Source organism: Macaca fascicularis, chromosome 17 (genome assembly GCF_037993035.2).
Source record: "Macaca fascicularis isolate 582-1 chromosome 17, T2T-MFA8v1.1".
Lineage (NCBI taxonomy): Eukaryota > Metazoa > Chordata > Mammalia > Primates > Cercopithecidae > Macaca > Macaca fascicularis.
The window spans coordinates 57,555,968-57,564,206 of record NC_088391.1 but is presented as its reverse complement, the minus strand read 5'-3'; the positions used below and the strand labels follow the sequence as shown (position 1 = coordinate 57,564,206).

The following is an 8,239-nucleotide window of genomic DNA, read 5'->3' as shown; positions in this document are numbered from 1 at the left end:
ATTTTGAATATTCATCTGATTTGATGGTTATAGCAGAAATATTTCAGAAATCGCTTTGGAATTAAAGAACTATGGAGGACTCCACGAGTTCATTTCTTCAAAGTGATTTATGGCTGAAAGACAACAGAAAGGATGCTCCTGGCTTAGGCTGTTATTTTATGGCAGAAAAAAACTGAGACACAGGAAACCTAAGTGAATATACTTTAATATTAAACACTTAGCAAGTGGCAGAGCCAAGATTTTTACTCAAGGCTTCTGAATCCTATGAATCAAAAGTGCCCTGGTACTCTTTCAAGTAAGCCGGATCATGAATTATTCTGTAAGGTATCCAGAAAGAGAGACTACACAATTTCCTTCCTGTTATGATCACAGGTACTAATGTTTGTATCCATTTGGCTACTGACTTTCCTCTCACTAATTTACCATATACTTCATTCATAATAATATAACTGTTTTATTCAAACACAAGGGAGAAAACACATACACCCCCACACACAAACATACATATATGCACTCTAGTACCTTATTTATTTCAGTCACTGTGAATATAAATTTTCTCAGCCACTCCATAGGACTTTGCAAGGTAAGTGTTTTGGGTGTCGGGGGTGCCGATTGGTAACCATATTGCCATTTCTGGAAAATCTTCACAAGCATTGAAATGATTAATAATACTAAACTAGAGTACACTTAGTTTAAGGGAATCAATGGCTGATGATATCGGGTGTTAAGGGCTTGACACAGGCAACCTACGGATAAACCTGTGGAACAGAAAAGTCATAAGAGCTGCTTGCTGCATCCTACTCTTGAGAACACTGGAACTACAATGCATTAGAAATTCTATGAGTGATAGCATTTGTATCTTTGACTTCCTTCCCCCCCACCATTTTCAAACATTATTCACTTCAGAATAAAATTAAACAAGTTACATTTCTTTCCTACATCAATCACATTAATTTACACTTTCCTGAGGATACAGCATAAATCTTCTGATTGGCCAAATAATTTATTTTTTTGGAGACTCCTCAACCATATATTTATAAATCACTGAGTAGGGTGAGTTGATTAGGGATGAATTCATTTTATTCTCATTCTTAATATATTGTTTGTAATGGAGATCCCATGTAGTCTGAGAATACTTTTACATTTTTAATTTTTTACTATAATATGGCTAGCTCATCTTTGAATGTTAAATGAACAAGGCAGAAAAAGGTGACATATATAAATGGAATTGAACTCATAAATAAAAATACATAACATTGTATTTATAAATAATGCAGATTTTACAAAGCTCTAAGCTGATTCCTTTTTTGAAGTAAGTAGGGTGGGGATAGTAGTTCAGTGAGCTGCAGTCAACAAAACAGAGTTGGAAAACATTAGTTGATGTGGACAGAAAAGATAGGTTTCCCTTTTGACAATTTAAAAACCCTGAGCACATTCAGTGTGTGCTGCCACTTAATGCATTGTTCAAGTATTTCCTGCACATCCAATTTTTATGAGAACCTTAAAAGGCTTCTGGTAGACAGTTTAATCACATTTCCTTTCACCACTTGTATGTTTGCTTCTTATATGGAGGTCATTGTCATAAAAAGGAAATTTGTTTGGTTTCCCAGTGTGCCTTCTCATTTTAATTTTTTTTTCAGTGGGGGCAGAGAATGTGGAGACCTACAAAAAATTACATTAAAAGAGGTAACATTGATGCCATTATGCTATTGCTTGTTTTTTTCCAGATGCAAGCTACCATTAATATGTGCAAAATACATTTTTGTATGTCTCTAGACTTGGTTCCACCTTCTTCCCTCCCCTCCAAAGGAATTAATCACCATGATCATTAATAGATGAATGGCAACAGGACAATTGTTCATAATCCCTACAATATATGTGTAGTCAGATGAAGTAATCTTATAAAAATGGTTTCATAAAATTTTCATGCTCATACTTCTTCAACGGTTTTTATACCAGATATCCTATATTTATAGATGAAAGGCAATATGTAATGCAAACAAAGCTCTGAAATGGAAAACCAAGCAGCATCCTCTCTAGCTTCCTTTTCCACCTGTAAATAATCTTTAGTTGAAGATTTCACCACTGCTGTCACTGACAGGGCATAGGAAAGTACTAGATCAAAATTACTCTTTTAGAGTATATTTTATAACAGGAACAATAGAGGAAATAAATTTTGGTCATTTTGTAAAAACTGCACAAAACGATCTTTAAGGTCACAATTGGTGTTACAGTTTTGAATGATTGTCATCTTTGAATGAAAACAGAATGATAAATAGAATTACCTTAATAAAATAAAAGTGCATAGAACATTGGTTTGAGGTAGTACTCTCAAAGTCTCTGCAGGGCTAGGTCCTATCATAGGAATATCTTTCAGACAAAAAGACCACATCTCCATTTTATGAGATGAATACTGGTTTCTTATTAACATAGATAATCAGAAGGCAGAGACAAAATTCTCTAACAGATAACTACCAATTAGTAGTATGAGAATACGAGCCTGACTTTGTCACTAGGACTAGATTATAGATCACTGGAGAGCTTGGAAGAGCTCAATATCTCTTTCAGTTTTCTATTTATTTTACTGCCAGGAATTACAAAGATCTTTGCATGGTACACTTTATATGAAAATTCAGTCTCACTGTGTCCTTCAGTATCTCCCAACATTTTCCTTATGAAGGCTAGATAAGATTTGTAAAATATGCAATGCAGTTACGGATGCATTCCAAAAAATACACCACTATCTTTTATCATGGGAATGAGTGTTTTTGTGTACAAATTATTATGGTAGAGAACACAATTTTTTAAAAATTTAGTAAGTCAGCCAGGTGCAGTAACTCACGCCTGTAATCCCAGCACTTTGGGAGACTGAGGCGGGTGGATCACCCGAGGTCTGGAGTTCAAGACCAGTCTGACCAACATGTTGAAACCCCATCTGTACTTAAAATACAAAAATTAGCTGGGTGTGGTGGCACATGCCTGTAATCCCAGCTACTCTGGAGGCTGAGGCAGGATAACTGCTAGAACCCAGGAGGTGGAGGTTGCATTGAACTGAGATCATGCCATTGCACTCAAGCCTGGGCAACAAGAGTGGAACTCCATCTCAAAAAAACATAAAAAATTAAAAATTAAAAAAATTGATAAGCTTCAAGTTATAAGGCCACCAAATATGAAAGAATATCATAATAAAATAAGAAATCTAGTAAAAAGGATTTTATAAGAGCATAAAAATTTATTCTGTGTAAATTGACTAAAATATTTTATAATTATAATTTTGATAGCATAAGTTTCTATGTTTTCGTGTATAATTTTAAAGAGGAAAAATGAAGACATGTTTCCATTTTGCTAAAAAGTTATCAATTTAAAGGTAAATACATTTAAAAGAACATATTTTTTTCCTGTAACATATGCATTCTGTATCAAAGTTATTCTCTGTCCAAAAAGCATTTTTCAGCATTGCAGATGGAGTCAAGAGATTTTTTAAATAACTGTACCAGTCATGACTATGAAAGTATAGTCCTACTTCACCTTGATATGGAAAGTTTATTAACTGGAAACATAAAGTCATTTTTTCCCTCGTTATGTCTGTCTTAGTCTGTTCAGACTGCTATAACAAACTACCTTAGATTGGGTAATTTATAAAAAAATAGAAATGTATTTCTCACAGTTGTGGAGGCTCGGAGGTTCAAATTTAAGACACTAGTAATATCTGGTTGAGGGCCTGCTTCCTAGATCAGACATGGTGACTTCTTGCTGGGTCCTTGCATGGTAGAGGGGCAAACATGCACCATTCAGCTCTTCTTTTATAAGGGCACTAATCCCATTCATAGGGGATCGGCCCTTATGACCTAATCACCTCCTAATGGGCTCCTCTCTTAATACTGCTGCACTGGGCCTTAGTTTTCAATGTATGAATTTGGGAGAACACAAACCTTCAGACTATAGTGATGTGTAATGTGGTTTTAGATGATTTCCTCGGTATTTCGAGCTTCCATTTTCACATCACAAAAGTGGGAATAATACTGTACACCTTGTGTATTGTTGTGAGACATGAAATTCCATATTAAGAGCCAGACAGAATAGAGTATCTGAACCTTGTGCTAAATAATGCTAGAAGTTAGTACCACCTTCATCATCATGACCCCACCCTGTTATTAAGATAGAAGCCAGTCAAGTCTCCTTTAACTTGGAGAAAAATCAGAATATTTCTCTTTTATATTTTATATTAAAAATAAGAAAATGGAGACCCTAGTAGCTGACCTTCTAAGCCAGGCAGCAAGTGTGTAGCAAACTGGGAAGGAACCCATAGCTCATGACACCCAGTGTAGTGTTCTTTCCACTTGATTACCTTCAGAGAGAAGAAATATGTTAAATGTGTCTTTCCTAAAATTTTCCACCCTCACTCTGGTTGTGGCAGGGATGCAGAGAGAGGGATATGAGTTCAAAAAGGACCTCAAATTAATTAGTTTTATTTGATCAATGGTGATTACTTTGTCTACTTATTTTCCAGCTCACAAATGTGTATTCAATTCAGTAGGGGTTATGGGCAGAATTGTGTTTCCCCAAAATTAATATGTCCAAGTTTTGACCCCAAGTACCTCAGAAGCTGATTGTATTTGGAGACAGGATCTTTAACAAGGAAAACGATAATGAGGTCACTGGAGTGGGGCCTAATCCAACATGACTGGTGTCCTTATAAGAAGAGATTAGTACACAGACACTCATGGAGGGAAGAACATGTAAAGAAAAAGAAAGAAGAGAGCTGGATCTATAAGCCAAGGAAAAAGAGGACTCAGAAGAATCCAGCCCTGTCTACACCTCATTCTCAGATTTCTAGCCTCTAGCATAGTGAGAAAATAAATTACCAGAGTTTTCTTTGTTTTTGTTTTTAACTTTAATTTTAAATTCAAGGGTTCATGTGCAGGTTTGTTACGTAAGTAAACTTGTGTCATGGGGTTTGTTGTGCAGATTTAATCACTCAGATATTAAACCTTGTACCCATTAGATATTTTTCACGAACGTCTCCCTCCTCCTCCTCCTATCCTCCACCCTCCAATAGGCCCCAGTGTGTGTTGTTCGCCTCTATGTGTCATCATTTTAACTCCCACTTACAAGTGAAAACATGTGGTATTTGGTTTTCTTTTCCTGTGTTAGTTTGTTAAGGATAAGGGCCTTCTGCTCCACCCATGTCCCTGCAAAGATCATGATCTTATTCATTTTTATTTGTTTTTGTTTTTGTTTTTGTTTTTTTTAAGCCACTGGTCTGTGGGACTTCATTATGGCAGCCCTAGCAAATGAATGTACTAGGCACTAGGCACTTGTCTGAAACTGTAAATTGTGTCATTCAGAGCTGAAATTTAAACCCGGTCATTCTAATTTTAGTGGAAACATAAATATAATTTCCCCAAATGAAGACTTTACTATTTTCCTTGGAATAATGACCATCTGAGAGTCAAAGAAAAATAGTGAGACCCGGAAATCTCTCATTAGAAGGCCATACTAATGTTATTCTAAGACTTCCCTAGTCTACTCCTCTAAAATCACCTTGTACTCTTGTATGCAGCTGTCTGTCTGATAAAACTCTTTATGTTATGCTTCACTGATTTTTTTGTGTATCTATCACCCCTAAAAGAATGAAAGCTCATGTAAAACAGGAACTCTACCAGCAAGCACTTAACACAAAAAATTGTAGTATGTAGCACATGTAAGTACATGAAAAATGCTTGTGGAATTAGACTGAAACCTCTTCAAAATGCTGATATGAGTACCTATGCTATGTAACTGACTGCCTTGGTGGTAAAACAGTTTTATAACATAATCTCTTAAATACTTCAATAATTAAATTTGTTTGGATAGTTTCCAGGAGAGATTGCTCATGCCCATGTTATTATAGTAAAATTCTAGAATGGAAATTTTGGTTCCTGGTTGTAGAGATCATCCTTGGTAACTAAGAGCTAATTAACATAACAATAGAAACGCTAATCCACAAAGCTTACAAGTGAAAAATCCAATTAGGGTGATGTGATATTAATTAGAAGGAAACAGAAAGTTTGGATTAGGAGCCTAGTGATAAAATATGAGCATCAATAGGGTGTGTGTATGAGTGGGTTGGGTAGCGAATAAGGTGCTGTCCACAAAGGGCTTTGCAGCTTTAAACAATTACTACAAGGTACTGCGAAGTACCCTGCAGGCATTGCAGCTTTAAACAATTACCATAAGGTACTGTTATTTTTTACAGTATTTCCAACATCAATTACTGAATCTAAAGAACAAAAGTACAACATAAAAAAGTGATATATTCATTTTTTTTCCAGGTACTATATAGTAGTTATGAAAGGGAACAGGAGAAGTTGTAATCAGGAGAAATTGTTTAAAAAATACACGCTCTGCCGTTGCTTAGACAACACAGGGGAGTCAAATGTAATGTGAAATATGTGAGGAAACTAGTTTTCTATTTAAACTCATAATTTGGTTAATAAAGATTATCTGGGAAAATATGGTTTAAGAAACAAAATAATCTCTGGAAATATAACATCATAATTTCAGTATTACTATTACCATTGCTATGTTATTCAGATGATTATGTGTACATAATAAATAAATAAAGCTCTGCAATGAATGATGATTAAATTATATCCAGAGGAAAAAATTAACTTTACAAAGTATCACAGAAAATTCTTAGGAAAGTATTTTATGATACTATCTACTTATTTTATTACGTATTATTATATTACAATATGTTTGTTTGTGTGAATGTTTTGATAAAGGGAATATACATTAAAAAGTGGCCAAATATGCTATTTAAAAACGGGCATTTAATATGCAATACAAATAAAGAGAGAATGTACAAATGTAGTTAAAAAGCTTAAATAGAGGATCAATAAATAACAAGTGAAGACTACATATGCCAACCTTGAACTAAGAAATGAACAGGAAATGAAACTAAGATAATGTGCAGAGAAAAACAAACTTTTATATTCTAGTGTCATTTAGTGAAATAAGATCTGTGAATTGTGGCTTCTCCCCATAGAACTACAAAAAAGAATACATATAAAATTCTTAAAATATTAAGTGAATTCATATGAGAAAAAATATTTTATAAGGTATATATTGTAAATACGGTAGAGCCAACAATGTAAATGTAGGCTTTTAGGATGCTGAACATGGGGAAGTAAATTATTTTCACTACTGAAAACCACCCGATTTAAAAAAAAAAAATGCTTGAACAAAGAATGTTTAGAAATCGTATTTTAAACTCTCTGAGTGAGCAATCATCTATCACTGGCATCACACTTCCCAGTCCATTTAAAAGTATTTAAGAATTAAATATTAGTAGTTGAATCAAATTGACAGTGAACAGATTTAAACTTTATTTTTAAGCCTTTTTTGCCTTTTAGTTTTGTAATTTGTATTCTTTCTATTTCCAATTTGACAGTTTCAGATGATTTGCTGAGATCTTTCATGTTTTTTATTAAAAAAATCATGTTTATATTTGTGCCATTCATTTATCCATTCATGGTACTTTGTCAGTATTGAAAAGTATTAAGGGCTTATATTCTGCCTTCCAGTGTTCCAGTTTGCCCTGTGGAATATTGCCTTCTACTAATCCAAATCCTTACAGACTGAAATAGTAATATAGCTACAGCAGCCAACTCAAAATTCTAAACATTCTAACTCTGAGCGGTGAAATTCCTTTAATATTGAGCAAACCTGCAGGTATTATGTTTTACATTTTTGTCATGAGTATATATTTGTTGTATGTATGTAGCTATGCTCATATATCTATACTTTTTATATAAGTATTAATAATATGCTCTTCAAAATATGTATGAGACTGATTATACAGATTTGCAGATTATATGTTTGTTTGATTTTTCATTAGTACATCAGGAAATTTCTTATATATGTTCTTTACATGAAGAGCTTCTCCAGTATATTTAACTACTGGTAGAATCTGATTTTAAGTAGTATTACTAAGAACATCAAATTTCTTACCTCCACTCAGACCTAATTTAAAAAGATGATTGAAAATATGTACAAAGTACAGATACTATATTTTTATGTAAAGCAGGTGCTTTACACTGCAATGTGTTTGAAAACAATAACATGGTAGGAAGAATACTTTAAAATAGGAATATTTTAAAATATTTTCAAAGCAGTATTACCTGAAAGGGTTAATGCTTTAAAACTTAATCCTGAGCTATCTGTATTTGAAGACTTTCTGAGATAAGAATAGATA

The 8,239-nt window shown here is 33.8% G+C and overlaps 1 protein-coding gene across 9 annotated transcripts in view; it reads left to right on the top strand.

Moving 5' to 3' along the window:
* PCDH9 (protocadherin 9) overlaps positions 1-8,239 on the top strand; it is a 956,768-nt gene that overhangs the window by 298,358 nt on the left and 650,171 nt on the right. The gene's annotated exons all lie outside the window — the stretch shown is intronic.